Source organism: Rhinoraja longicauda, chromosome 29 (genome assembly GCF_053455715.1).
Source record: "Rhinoraja longicauda isolate Sanriku21f chromosome 29, sRhiLon1.1, whole genome shotgun sequence".
NCBI lineage: Eukaryota > Metazoa > Chordata > Chondrichthyes > Rajiformes > Arhynchobatidae > Rhinoraja > Rhinoraja longicauda.
This window is the reverse complement of record NC_135981.1, coordinates 6,016,010-6,031,259: the sequence shown is the minus strand read 5'-3', so window position 1 is coordinate 6,031,259 and position 15,250 is coordinate 6,016,010. Positions and strand designations below refer to the sequence as shown.

The following is a 15,250-nucleotide window of genomic DNA, read 5'->3' as shown; positions in this document are numbered from 1 at the left end:
TCTCTCTCTCTCCCACTCCTGCTCCAAATATGCATGCTAATTTGCCACGTTCCAATTTTTTTAAAAATCTAACCGTCAGATAGATTATTGTGAAATTAACTTTGCACGGTGGAGTTTTAGTTCGAGCCGGAAAGAGGGTTGGTATATCTTGCAAAACCAAAGAAGAAACTTTGCAGCAATAAAACTCTCTCAGGGTTAGATGTTACTGTGGGCTGGTGAGATTTGGATACCGCTGGCATTTATTGCTCATCTCTAATAGCCCCTGAACTCAGGAGGCAGTTTAGAATGGGCCACAGTGTTGGAGGAAAGGTTAGACTCACTGAGGTGTTTGCAATTTCCTGACTATATTCAACTTGCGTTTCTGTACATTTTTGCTTATTTCACCTGTTTTGGATAAGTTGGGGTTTTTAAATTTAAAGAACACCCTTTATTTTATCACATTGCCCATTTACCGGCGATCACCTGACACGGGCAGGGGGTGAACCACAGATTAATGCCATACAGCGTGGAAACAGGCCCTTCGGCCCACCGAGTCTATGCCCACCAGCGATCACCCCGTAGTCTAGCACTGCCCTACACAAAGACGAGGGACAATTTACAATTCTACCAGAACCAAACAACCTACAAACCTGTACGTCTTTGGAATGTGGGAGGAAACCGGAGCACCCGGAGAAAACCCACGTGGTCACAGGGAGAACAGGCAAACTCCGTACAGACAGCACCCGTGGTCAAACCCAGGTCTCTAGCTCTGTGAGGCAGCAACTCTACCGCTGCACCACCCATGGGCACAACTCGTGGTTGGCAATAACAGCTACCTCTCACCAATGAGATCAAACAAGTGGATACACATGTTATACAGAACAGTAATCAACAGATGCAACTTAAGAAAGATGTAGTATACAGACCAAGTCACCCAGTCCTTGTTGAGGAAGGTTTGACGTTGTCCTGGTGGTGTGCTCTCAGCAACCTCCTGTCGAGTTCTCATGTTGATCTCAGCAGATATGCAGTGAGGTTGCTGTTCGGACTGAAGGTCTGTCATCGACAGACTGGGATGCCTTCTAGACAAGGGCAGGTGTTGTTGGCGTTCTCACTCAGAGAAGGTGATAAGTCTCACCAGCCAGCGATGAAAGAGATTGAGAGACGTGTGAAAGCTCACCTGACTGCCTGTGCCATAAGGCTGCTCTCTGAAGCAGACCTGCAAAGCTTCAGACCAGAGCCTGTGGAGAGGGCCAGTGGCTTCCCTCTCCCTACTGTCAACTCCTTAACGCCTGCGCCCCAACACTGGCCCTGAAATACATAAAACCCGCACGATGCCACCCTGCATCCCCTGGGCCAATTGCCCTCTGCATCTCTCCACCCATGAGGTTCGAGTACATGCTGAGGGACCAAATGAATCTCGGGGCAGCCAAATCCAAGGCTCTGTGGGTGAGGACCACAGTCTAGGGTCCTTCCGCTGCTGGACATTGAGGGGCAGAATCTGGTGGGGACACCCCTCAAAACAAGGGAAATAATATCACCCTAGGAGGCCACATGAATGACAAGGGTGTTTTGTGTAAAGACAGTATTGTACTAGAATACACTTACAGCGCCAGAGACCCAGGTTCGATCCCGACTACGGGTGCTGTATGTACGGAGTTTGTAGGTTCTCCCCGTGACCTGCGTGGGCTTTCTCCGAGATCTTCGGTTTCCTCCCACACTCCAAAGACGAGCAGATTTGTAGGTTAATTGGCTTGGTATAAATGTAAATTGTCCCCAGCGTGTGCAGGATGGTGTCAATGTGCAGGGGATCACTGGTCGGTGCGGACTCGATGGGCTGAAGGGCCTGTTTCCACGCTGTATCTCTACACTAAACTAAACATAAAGGTATTAAGAGTATTTTTGTGTGTATTTTTAACTGTGAATAAAGTTTAGTTATAGGTAGACACACAATGCTGCAGTAACTCAGCGGGACAGGCAGCATCTCGGGAGAGAAGGAATGGGTGACGTTTCGGGTCGAAACCCTTCTTCAGACTCGACCCGAAACGTCACCCATTCCTTCTCTCCCGAGATGCTGCATGACCCGCTGAGTTACTCCAGCAATGTGTGTCTACCTTCGCTTTTAACCAGCATCTACAGTTTTTCTTTCCCCACCAAGTTTAGTTTTAGTTTGGTTAATTGTCATGTGTACCGACCGAGGTACAGTGAAAAGCTTTCTGTTTATTTATGAAATTAAAAATATATAATCCCCAAGAACCAATAGCAGCTTGCAGCATCAAATTGAGGAATGCCCTAACTTTGCATCTCTGATGGTGGTGGTAGACAAAGATCTGAAAATGACTGTGGCGTTAACTTAACGTTAGGCAGAGGAACCATGGTCAGTGTTTATTCCCGATTAACATCAGTAAAACTGATCCTTTAGCCAACAGCAAACAGCCTTAACCTCTGGGAGAGACACAAAGAAAAGGAACAGGTGACGTTTTGGGTCGACATGCAAATCAAAGCCAGCAGCGATGATCAAGGAAAAGTGGAGCCCACAATGGTCCATTGTTGGCTGTGGAGAAGGGAATAACGAGTGAAGCTAATGAGTGAAACTCGCAGGATGGCTGTGGAACTAGCACGACGACTTGAGGTGCGGAAGGGACGGAGAGAAAGGGAATGCAAGGACAATGACAAGGGAATGTAGAACGGTTCATTGTGAGCTGAGGGGAAGGTGACCAAGAGGCAGACAATCAGTAAAATCAATCAGGACAGTGAAATTAGTCAGACAACCAGGGAGGGGGAGGGACGGAGAGAGAGAGAGAGGAGATGCAAGGGCTACTTAAAGAGTCTGAAGAAGGGTCTTGACCCGAAACGTCACCCGTTCCTTCTCTCCAGAGATGCTGCCTGTCCCGCTGAGTTACTCCAGCATTTTGTGTCTTTCTTCAGTATTGATACGAGTTGGGTTGCAAGCTGCCCAAGAGAAATATGAGATGCTGTTCCTCCAATTTGCATGTGGTATCAGTCTGAGAGTGGGGGGGAGACCCAGGGCAGAAAGGTCGGCGTGGGTAAGAAATGGGAAGCTTCTGGGAGCCTGCTTCGCAACTTTAACTGCCGCGTTTTCTGCGCTTTTGCTGCACGTTTTTGAAGTGCAACACTGATATAAAGCACTCTGCGCAGATGGCAGATGTGTTGACAATAGAGTGCTGGCTATCACAGGGCCTTCCCCACACCCGCACCTCACGTCCATTAGGTATGTTGAGCACTGCACGCCCGTACCCACTATTTGCATACTCACCACCACTTCAGAAGCGGTCACATTCAAATATTCTCATGCACCATCCTACACACACGAGGGGCACTTTACAGTTTTACCGAAGCCAATTAACCCACAAACCTGTGCAGCTTTGGAGTGTGGGAGGAAAAGCAGAGCACCCCCGGGGAAAACCCACGGGCTCGCAATGAGAAGAGGTGCAAACTCCATACAGACAGCACCCGTAGTCAGGATCGAACCCGGGTCACGGGCGCTGTGAGGCAACAACTCTACCGCTGCACCGCCCCTGTGCGCTCCCGAAGGTTGCGGAAATTGCAAAGTGGGGTTTGTTTTCCATTCAATTCAAATACCACGGTGTAACTTAGAAATTAAGTCATGCATTAATTCTTGTATCTGCGCAGTGCTCCAAACCGCTTCATGTGCAATGCTATTGCAGCTGCTTGTTCTGTAAGTATGCTGGAATATAATGATCCATTGGTACTATACCACAAGAAGGACACGAATATCCCACCTCAGTAAAATGGAGTGTACAATCGAGGACATTCGATTCAGTTTGAGATACCAGCTATCAAGACAGATGACTGTAGCAATTCATTCTTCCCTCGCACAATTAAAGCCTGGAATCGTCTTCACCCTACTATAGTTACTCAACCAGACACAACTACATTTAAGGCAGCTCTTCTCCAAGAAGCCCTCCTTGCTCAAGTCCATACTCTGCCACCTCCAGTTTAAATTCCATTTGGAATATTTTGGAGGACCAAGAACCAAGAACGCAAGAACACTTGTGTCGCAAGGAACTGCTGGTTTACACCGAAAATATACATCACTGAACATCACTTGAGAATTCTAGTTTTTTTAAAATATAGACCCCAAAGAGGACAGACAGAACCTTGGTTTAAAACACAAGAAAAACCAAGGAGAGGGCATCTTTGCTCTCTGTGCCCACTCCGCCATTCAACCATGGTTAGACACAAAATGCTGGAGCAACTCAGCGGGACAGGCAGCATCTCTGGAGAGAAGGAATGGGTGACCTTTCGGGTCGAGATGCCGCCTGTCCCGTTGAGTTACTCCAGCATTTTGTGTCTACCTTTGGTTTAAACCAGCACCTGCAGTTCCTGGGTACACATTCAAACATGGTTGGTCTTTTACCTCAGGCCCACCTGCTCTAGCTGCATATCCCTTGATATCTAAACATCTAACGATCTCAAACCTCAACAGGTAGTTGGGGCAGGTACTACCACGATGTTTAAAAGTTATTTGGACAGAGATTCTTGGCCAGAGACCCAGATGCTTGTCTGTACTGAGTCTGTACGTTCTACCCGTGACCTGCGTGGGTTTTTTCCGGGTGCTCCTGTTTCCTCCCACACTCCAAAGACATACAGGTTTGTAGGCTAATTGGCGTGATACAAATGTAAATTGTCCCTCGTGTGTGTAGGATGGTGTTAGTGTGCAGGGATCGCTGGTCAATGTGGACTCGTTGGGCTGAAGGGATCTCTAAACTACAGGTACATGGATAGGATAAATCTAGAGGGATATGGGCCAAACGCAGGCAGGTGGGACTAGTGTAGATGGGGCATGTTGGTCGGCATGGACAAGATGGGCAGAAAGGACCTGTTTCCACACTGTATCAATCAGCAAGAGGCGGCCTCTTTCAGTATAGCACTCCAATGGTTCTACACTGGGAAAGTTAGCCTGGATTTTATACTGGGACTTAAATTCCTCACTCTCTGACTCAGAAGGGAGACATGACTACCCATTGAATTCTGGCACCATTATTTGCACATTATCTCTTTGCATCATGTGTCGGAAGGAACTGCAGATGCTGGTTTAAACCAAAGATAGAACAAAAAGCTGGAGTAACTCAGCGGGACAGGCAGCATCTCTGGAGAGAAGGAATGGGTGACGTTTCAGATCGAGACCCTTCTTCAGACCAAGTCTCGACCTGAAACGTCACCCATTCCTTCTCTCCAGAGATGCTGCCTGCCCCGCTGAGTTACCCCAGCTTTTTGTGTCTATTGCTTACTTGCTGCCTCTTTTAAAAAGCCGCTGAGAATTTATGGTGTGAAGTAAATCGGTGTGCTCTTCCCCCAGAGCGTTTCGTTGCATTTGTGGTCAACCTGAAGCGGGTGTTTTCATCGAGCTCGGGTACTGGCTGAGTAGGAGGCTGAGCCACAGCTGCGAGCTGACGGGACCACTCGTCCTCTGCTGTAGCACCACGCTCGCACACACCTGCCCACAGGCCTGTGCCGCCAACGCTTGCTCACAGGTCGACTCGGGTGCGGAGAGCGCGAAAGGACGTGACCAGCGGCTGGATGACCACATGAAGTACCGTCCGCGCGCTGCCAGCCAAGGAAACTGGCCTGCAAGCGAGCGACACATTACGCAACCCAGCTCGCCACAGCCTCTATCACAGTCTCTATCACACCTGCCTCAGTAGAGGCAGCCTTCGTCTCCAAGCAGTACCAGAACGTTGAGCGTAAAGGTGGTCGTTCCAATGAGAAAGCACCCTGACTGACCCTTGAACCATGTCCCTTGCTCAATGTGTAGGGCCGAATGGCCTACTCCTGCACCTATTGCCCATTGTCTATTGTCTATTGTGTATGAGAATCTGATATCACTTACTGAAGCCATGAACTGAAGGGATTACTGACGGGAGGGACATTAGAATTGCACTGGACGTCTGCAATGGAACTGTATTCTCAGCGGGTGGGAAGGCACTACATATGCTGGTTTAAGCAGAAACAGACACAAAAAGCTGGAATAACTCGGCGGATCAGGCAGCATCTCCGGAGAAAAGGAAATAGGTGACATATTGGGTCGAGACTGAAGAAGTGGATGCTGGACTGGTAACTAGTTTAAAAAATTTTTTTTTTTTAGAGATACAGCGCGGAAACAGGCCCTTCGGCCCACCGGGTCCACGCCGCCCAGCGATCCCCGCACATTAACACTAACATCCTACACACACTAGGGACAATTTTTACATTTGCCCAGCCAATACACCTACATACCTGTACGTCTTTGGAGTGTGGGAGGAAACCGAAGATCTTGGAGAAAACCCACGCAGGTCACGGGGAGAACGTACAAACTCCGTACAGACGTCGCCTGTAGTCAGGATCGAACTTGAGTCTCCGGCGCTGCATTCGCTGTAAGGCAGCAACTCTACCGCTGCGCCACCGTGCCGCCCTTTTTGTTTTGTTTACAGCCACCCAAGAGGGCAGACAGCACCTTGGTTTAAAGCAGCAAATAAAACAAGTAGGAGGTGGCTTCTTCGTTCTCTGTGCCCACTTCTTCATTCAACCAGGGCTTGGGTTTTTTTTTAAACCACAGGAGCAGGACTGATGGTACTCACACCATCTAGCTCTGAGATACGTAGATGAGGTCTTCCTCATCCATAGTTGAGATAGCTATATATATGTCAGCTACATCTGAGATATAGTTCTAGCTACATATTCAACGGTGGGCATCTGGCTTCCTTGAGAAGAGGTTCTGGACGAGGTGGCTCACAGTTCCCAGGGTCTCAGAGAGGGCCAGTGCTGGGCAACCGGAGGATGTTGAAGAGGCTCTCAGATATATGGGTGAAAAGTATCAAGACCATTATTTCATGAATAGCTCAGCCAAGACTTGGATGTCAGCGTCTGAATAGACACGGGCACAGGTGGTAAATGCACACTGAGGCCCAACGCCTAAAGCTAATGTGACCGTAGTTCTGGAAAGGAGGTGAAGCAGATTTAACATTTCCCCCATCTGTTCTGCAGGTCAGCTCTAGTCCAGTGGGGAACTTGCTGGAGGCGAGGTGCAACACTGAAGCAGGAAAGATCGAGGGAAGATCTGGGGCAATCGCGTTGCAGCAACTTATCCTTTAAGCCCACCATACCACTGGAGAAATGAGGGAGTGCTGCACTGGCAGAGGTGCCGGCTTTCAGCTGGGACATTAAACCAAGTCCCTCTCTGCTCTTTCCGATGACATGAAAATGTATTGCAGGAGCTTTTCGAAGCAGAGAGAAGGCATCCTGACTTACCTTCTCTCCAGTTCTATTTAGATTCCTGTGCCAACGACTAGAGAGCGGTCCTAAGCTACTATCCATCTCATTGAAGACCCTCCGGCTATCTTTAATCTTTAATCAATCTTGAATCTGAAGAAGGGTCCCAACCCGGAACGCCACCCATTCTTTTTCCCCAGAGATGCTGCCTGACCCGCTGAGTTACTCCGGCACTTTGTGCCTATGTTTAGCTTCTCACTCAAAAGGACAATGGAGAAGAATAAACACAATTAGAGCTGATATAGAGAGACAAAGTACTGGAGGAACTCAGCGGGTCAGGCAGCATTAGGGTCGGCTTGGGTCGGTTCCGTGCTGTAGGAGAAAGCTGGAATTGGCTTTACTGGACTTTATCTCGCACTAAACATTATTATTCGGTAAGTTTCAATGAGGTCCTTTAGTTTTAGAGATACAGCGCGGAAACAGGCCCTTTGGCCCACCGAGTCCGCGCCGACTAGCGATCCCCGCACGATCCTACACACACTAGGGACAATTTTTACATTTATACCAAGCCAATTAACCTACGTAACCGTACGTGTTTGGAGCGTGGGAGAAAACCGAAGATCTCGGACAAAACCCACGCAGGTCACGGGGAGAACGTACAAACTCCGTACAGACAGCACCGGTAGTCGGGATCGAACCCAGGTCTCCGGCGCTGCATTCGCTGTCAGGCAGCAACTCTGCCGCTGCGCCACCGTGACGCCCTAATCCTAATCAAAAAGATGGTAGCTCCATCTTCAAGCACTCAGACGTGATCAGTTGCAGCAGGATGTTCCCGCTGCAGGTACTTCAAGCTCACCAGCTCCTCCAAGTGGAACTAGGATGCAATTACAATAAGCGACGAAACTAGCTTGAAAATATAGACCTGACTACCTCTGGAAACAGAGGACGAGAAACCCCAGTCTGAACAAAACGAAGTAACCTAGAATTGTTCTGTGCTGGTTCTCAACTGGATATTTATAAACAGACTTGATAAACCTGGTGGTACCTCAACACCACAGACCATCTCTTGCACGACCCCATGGACTGGTATTTTCTCAATGTGTTTTTGCACTAATGGGGTTTTTTTGCACAGTCTCTTCTGCTCATTTTACTGCCTTGGAGAATTCAGTATGCCTTCTTTGCTCAGTGCATCTACTTACGATGCATCCAGCCCCACTAAAAGTCCCCATCCATCCCCAGTCCCATCTCCCCTCCCCATCTGTCCCGTCACCTCCCGGTCTCCTGCCACCCGAGGGACAAAACTTCAACAACTGTAATCAACACGTCACGCTAAGGTGCGAGACACAAGGATTGAAGAGTCGCAGAGCGATACAGCGTGGAAACAGGCCCATCGGCTCCCATTGCCCACACTGACCAACATGTCCCATCTACACTAGTCCCGCCTGCCTGCATTTGGCCCATATCCCTCTAAACCCGTCCTATCCATGTGCCTATCCAAATGTTTCTTGAACGTTGCAATAGAACCTGCCCCAACTACAGTACCTTCTCCAGCAGCTCGTTCCATACATCCACCACCCTTTGCGTAAAAAGGTTACCCCTCAGGTTCCCATCAAATCTTCCCCCCCCCTCCCTCACCTTAAACCTATGTCCCCTGGTTCTGAATTCCCCTACTCATCAAGTCTTAGAGTCTAACAGCATGGAAACAGGCCCATCGTCCCAACTTGCCCACGCTGACCAACATGTCCCATCTACACTACTCTCATCAGCCTGCATTTGGCCCATATCCCTCTAAACCCGTCCTATCCATGTGCCAATCCAAATGTTTCTGAAACGTTGCAATAGAACCTGCCCCAACTACAGTACCTCCTCTGATAGCTCGTTCCATGCACCCACCGCCCTTTGTGTAAAAACAGTTACCCAAATTGTGAATTGTGAAGCTGGAAGGATTGTAAGCGGAAGGGGAGGAGACAAGTGGGTGTGAATGCAGGTAGGGCACAGGGGCGGGGGAGGGGGAAATGGGGGGGTGGGCGTTCATAAGTCCATGTTCACAGGAGCAGAATTAGGCTATTCGGCCCTTCAAGTCTACTCCGCCATTCAGTCATGGCTGATCTGTCTGTCCCTCCTAACCCCATTCTGCTGCCTTCTCCCCATAAGACCTGACACCCTTAGTCATCAAACACTGGTGGGGAGGGGGGTGTTTGCAAGGGAAGAAGAGAAGGGGGGGGCGGGGATTATAGTATCCATGTCCTCCAGAGATGCTGCCTGACCCACTGAGTTACTCCAGCACTTTGTGCCTTTTTTTGTAAGCCAGCACCTGCAGTTCCATGTTTCCAGAAGACACCTCATTTGCAAATCTGTTGTTTTGCCTCTGCCATCACAGATGTGGTCAAACCGTCAGACAAAACCAATGCTTGGATGCTCAGATCCCACTTTGTAGATGAGGCGCGTCACCACCAGTTTTTAACTCATTTCCACTTCAAAGTACCTCAATCTCTGCCTTCCACAAGCACCAGAGAACGTAGAATAGGACATTGCAGGACACTAACAGGCCCTTCGGCCCACAATGTTTGTGCAAAACACGCTGCCAACTTGAACTAATCTCCTCTGACAGCATTTGACCCACATCCCTCCAATCCCTGCATCTCCACGTGTCTCTAGAAGGCTTCTTAAACGCCATTATTGTATCTGTTTAGTGTAAAGGTACGGAACGGGAACAGGCCCTGTGGCCCACAGGGTCCGCGCCGACCAGCGATCCCCACTCGTTAACTCTATCCTACACATACCAGGGACAATTTACACTTGTACCAAGTGTACAAACCCAAGCCAATTAACCTACAAACCTGTACGTCTTTGGAGTGTCGGAGGGAACCAAAGATCTCGGAGAAAACCCACGCAGGTCACGGGGAGAACGAACAAACTCCGTACAGGAAGCGCCCGTAGTCGGGATCGAACCCGGGTCTCCGGCGCTGCATTCGCTGTAAGGCAGCGACTCTACCGCTGCGCCACCGTGACGCCTATCTCCTCTCACTGCTACACCTGGCAGCCCATTACCGGCACTTACCACTCTGGATGGTTGTGCCACGCATCTACTTTAACCTTTCTCCCTTTGACATTAAAAGCTCCGCTCTCGAGTCTCTGACATTTTACTCTTCGGGGGGAAAAAAGGTTCTGACCATCTCCCCTCTCCAGGTCACTCACAAGTTTATGTACTTCTATCAGGTCTCCCCTCAACATCCGACACGTCAAAAGTAAAACCATCCAAGTTTGTCCATGTGGCTAGTATCCTCCAACACAGGCAGCATTCTGGTAAACCTCTTCCACATTCTCTCCAAAGCCTCCGCATCTCTCCTGGAATGGGGTGATCGGAACTGCACACAATAAACACATCCAATCCTCAACTCCTGAACCTGAAGAACTGATCCATCCAATCACCAACTAGAGAGCTGGCCTGAGCTACTATCTACCTCATGAGAGACCCTCTGACGATCTTTAATCGGACTGTACGACTTTGTCTTGCATTAAACGTTATTCCCTTTATCCCGTATCTGTACACAATGGATGCTCGATTATAATCGTGTACGGTCTTCCCACTGACTGGTTAGCACACAGCAAAAATGCTTTTCACTGTACCTCAGTACACGTGACAATAAACTAAAATGAACTCTTATCACAGCTAAATGTCTTTAGCTGACGGTGGCGCATCGGTAGAGTTGCTGCCTTACAGCGCCAGGGACCTGGGTTCGATCCTGACTATGGGTGTTGTCTATAGGGAGTTTGTACGTTCTCCCCGTGACCTGCATGGGTTTTCATTGGGATCTCCGGGTGCCTCCCATGTTCCAAAGACGTACAGGTTCGTAATCTCAATGTGAAGGAAAGGACTGCAGATGCTGGTTTAAATCGAAGGTAGACACAAAATGCTGGAGTAACTCAGCGGATCAGGCAGCATCTCCGGAGAGAAGGAATGGGTGACGAGACCCTTCTCTCCAGAGATGCTGCCTGACCCGCTGAGTTACTCCAGCATTTTGTGTCTACCAGGTTTGTAGACTAATTGGCTCGGTATAAATGTAAAAATTGTCCTAGTGTGTGCAGGATAGTGTTCTTGCGCGGGGATCGCTGGTCGGCACGGACTGGGTGGGCCGAAGGGCCTGTTTCTGTGCCACATCTCTTAAGACTAAACCATAAACTGCAACGCTGTTCAGCCACTGTACAAACTGCTCCAGTTACCCACGTGTTGATAAGCTGCCATTTGCTCTTGTGCTTATCCCCATTTAATGGCACCGTAGTCCAATGCCACCGGGCAGTTCTCTCCCTCCAGTGCCCCCCTTAAAATGTCCACAGTTACAGCATTAAAATTCACATCGCCCTACCTGCCACGGCTGCTGCTGGCTTGGATCAACACCAGAAAGGCGAGAGAGGTTCTTACAAAGCCGCTACACTCACAGCTCCTCCCTTCCCCTTCACACCATTGAAAAAAGGCTTGCTTCTCCTTTTAGTTTGATAAAGATCTCTCCTCCTGCCCGTTCAAATTCAAAACAGCCTTATCGCACACTATTCTTGCTTTCTTCTCGACAAGTCGGGCTTTATAGTCACGTGCACACGTACACTTTTGATGCCCCGTGTCTTTGTCAAGTTTACATATTAACATAGGAAATAGGTGCAGGAGGAGGCCCTTTGGCCCTTCGAGCCAGCACCGCCGTTCACTGTGATCACGGCTGATCATCCACAATCAGTAACCTGTGCCTGCCTTCTCCCCATATCCCTTGATTCCACTAGCCCCCTAGAGCTCTATCTAACTCTCTTTTAAATTCATCCAGTGAATAGGCCTCCACTGCCCTCTGTGGCGGAGAAGTCCACAAATTCACAACTCTGTGGGTGAAAATGTTTTTTCTCACCTCAGTTTTAAATGGCCTCCCCAGTTTACTGAGGGAACAATCACTAATCCTGAAAACAGCCACAGAGTTTTCATCGTGTCTTCTGACAACCCCTTTCCACCAACTTTGACCACAAGAGGAAGAAGAGTATGAGTATACGATCTGACGATCTCAGGCCCGTTCGAGTGCAGTGCTCACTCATCTGACCTGTCACACATTTCATGCCAGACTCTCTCAGACACCCACCAGTCTCACAGCAAGAGGAGAGACACAATCCCAGCACGGGGATGCTGCCAGGACTAGAGGGTCTGAGCTGCAGGCAGAGGTTGAGTAGGCTGGAACTCTATTCCTTGGAGCGCAGGAGGATGTGGGGAGATCTTATAGGGGTGCACAAGATCATGAGAGGAATTGATCGGGTAGTCTCTTGCCCAGTGTCGGTGAATCGAGGACCAAACGACATAGGTTCAAGGTGAAGGGGAAAAGATTCAATAGGAATCTGAGGGGTAGCTTTTTCACACAGAGGGTGGTGGGTGTATGGAACAAGCTGCCAGAGGAGGTCGTTGAGGCAGGGACTATCCCAACATTTAAGAAGCAGTTAGACAGGTACATGGATCGGACAGGTTTGGAGGGATATGGACCAAATCTGACGGGTGGAACTAGTGTAGATGGGACATGTTGGCAGGTGTGGGCAAGTTGGGCCGAAGGGCCTGTTTGCACACTGCATCACTCTCTGACTCAATAACTTTATGACCTCCAGTCTACCACACCGTGACTGCATAGCCCAGTCTTCACCACAAGCGAGATGGTTATTTCCAAACAGGTTTAGTTTGGTTTAGTTTAGAGATTCAGCGCAGAAACAGGCCCTTTGGCCCCCTGGGTCTGCGCCGACCAATGATCCCCGCACATTAACACTATCCTACACCACTAGCGACAATTTTTACATTTACCAAGTCAATTAACCTACATTCAAGAGCGAGCTAGATAGAGCTCTTAAGGATAGCGGAGTCAAGGGGTATGGGGAGAAGGCAGGAACGGGGTACTGATTGAGAATGATCAGCCATGATCACATTGAATGGCGGTGCTGGCTCGAAGGGCCGAATAGCCTCCTCCTGCACCTATTGTCTATTGTCTAAACCTGTACGTCTTTGGAGGTCACAGGATCCACCAAGGGTGAGGGGAGCAGACACGTGGGGACATTGCTTCCTCTCTGTGAGGGACCATCCTGACTTGAAACCTCCTCACCAGTCCTTCATTGCCTGCAGTTCTGGTCGCACCAAATCAGGAAGGATGTGGAGGCTCTGGAGAAGGGACAACACAGGGTAGCCAGAATGGTGCCTGGGCTCGAGGGCATTAGATACAAGCGAAGCTTGGACTAACTTGGATTGTTTTCTCAGGAGCTTCAGCGGTTGAGGAGAGCGCTGATAGAGGTTTGTAAAATGATGAGAGGTGGTTGTCAGAACCTTTTCCCCGGCCGGGAACGTCAAAGACTGGAGGACAGAGGTTTAAGGTACGAGCGTTACACGTTAAGAGGCAGGAAACATGTTCCCAATGTTGGGGGAGTCCAGAACAAGGGGCCACAGTTTAAGAATAAGGGGTAGGCCATATAGAACTGAGATGAGGAAAAACTTTTTCAGTCAGAGAGTTGTGAATCTGTGGAATTCTCTGCCTCAGAAGGCAGTGGAGGCCAATTCTCTGAATGCATTCAAGAGAGAGCTAGATAGAGCTCTTAAGGATAGCGGAGTCAGGGGGTATAGGGAGAAGGCAGGAACAGGGTACTGATTGAGAATGATCAGCCATGATCACATTGAATGGCGGTGCTGGCTCGAAGGGCCGAATGGCCTCCTCCTGCACCTATTGTCTATTGTCTATTGAAGGTATTTTATCAGAATGCGTTACCGCATGGTTTGGGAACAGCTCCACACAAGACCACAGGAAATTATGGAGAATTGTGGACGCAGCCCTTGTGGACGGGCAAACCAACCTCCCTCCCATTGACTCCGTCTACACCTCACGCTGCCTCGGCAAGTCCACCAGCACAAAGAAGGACCGGTCTCACCTCACACACTCCCTCTTCTCCCCTCTCCCGTCGGGCAAGAGGTACAGAAGTGTGGAAACGCACACCTCCAGATTCAGGGACAGTTCCCTCCCAGATTTCATCGGCCTAATGAACCATCCTATCACCAACAAGAGAGCTGTCCTGACCCATCTTCTACCTCACTGGAGATACAGGCTCCAAGGTAGAACAGTGCAGGCCACAGAGTGCTGGAGTAACTCAGCGGGTCAGGCAGCATCCCTGGAGAATATGGATAGTAATCATTTGAAGTTGACACCCAACTTCAGACCGAAGGTATTTATTTCACAAAATGCTGGAGTAACTCAGCGGGTCAGGCAGCATCTCAGGAGAGAAGGAATGGGTGACGTTTCAGGTCGAGACCCTTCTTCAGACCCTTCACTAGTACGAAGCTGTAGACTTGCTGCCTCACAGCGCCAGAGACCCAGGTTCGATCCTGACTACGGGTGCTGTCTGTACGGATTTTGTACGTTCTCCCTGTGACCTGCGTTGGTTTCCTCCGGGAGCGCTGGTTTCCTCCCACACTCCCAATGATTGGGCCTCCCACAGACGTGCAGCTTAATTGGCTTCGTTAAAGATTGTAAATTGTCCCCAGCGTGTGGTATAGCGCTGGTGTACGGGTTGATCGCTGGTCGGCGCGGTCTCGATGGGCCGAAGGGCATGTTTCTGCGCTGTATCTCCAAACTAATCGTGTATCATGTTGGGAAGGACTGTAATAAATTATTATAACCAGGAGGGGGCAGCAGAAACTGATGAACAGATCAGATTGTCACTTCATTACTGACTTCATACACTTCACCTCCAATTTCCATCCTGCCCTTAAATATACCTGGACTATCTCTGACATCTCCCTCCCGTTTCTGGACCTCACCATCTCCATCACAGGAGACAGACTAGTGACGGACATTTACTACAAACCCACCGACTCGCACAGCTATCTGGACTACACTTCTTCCCACCCGGTCCCCTGCAAAAAGTTTATCCCCTACTCCCAATTCCTCCGTCTACGCCGCATCTGCGCCCGGGATGAGGTGTTTCACACTAGGGCTTCCGAGATGTCCTCGTTGTTCAGAAAACGGGGCTTCCCCTCCTCCATTAT

At 49.4% G+C, this 15,250-nt stretch overlaps 1 protein-coding gene across 3 annotated transcripts in view; it reads right to left on the bottom strand.

The window, feature by feature from the left end:
- tbkbp1 (TBK1 binding protein 1) overlaps positions 1-15,250 on the bottom strand; it is a 97,951-nt gene that overhangs the window by 41,989 nt on the left and 40,712 nt on the right. The gene's annotated exons all lie outside the window — the stretch shown is intronic.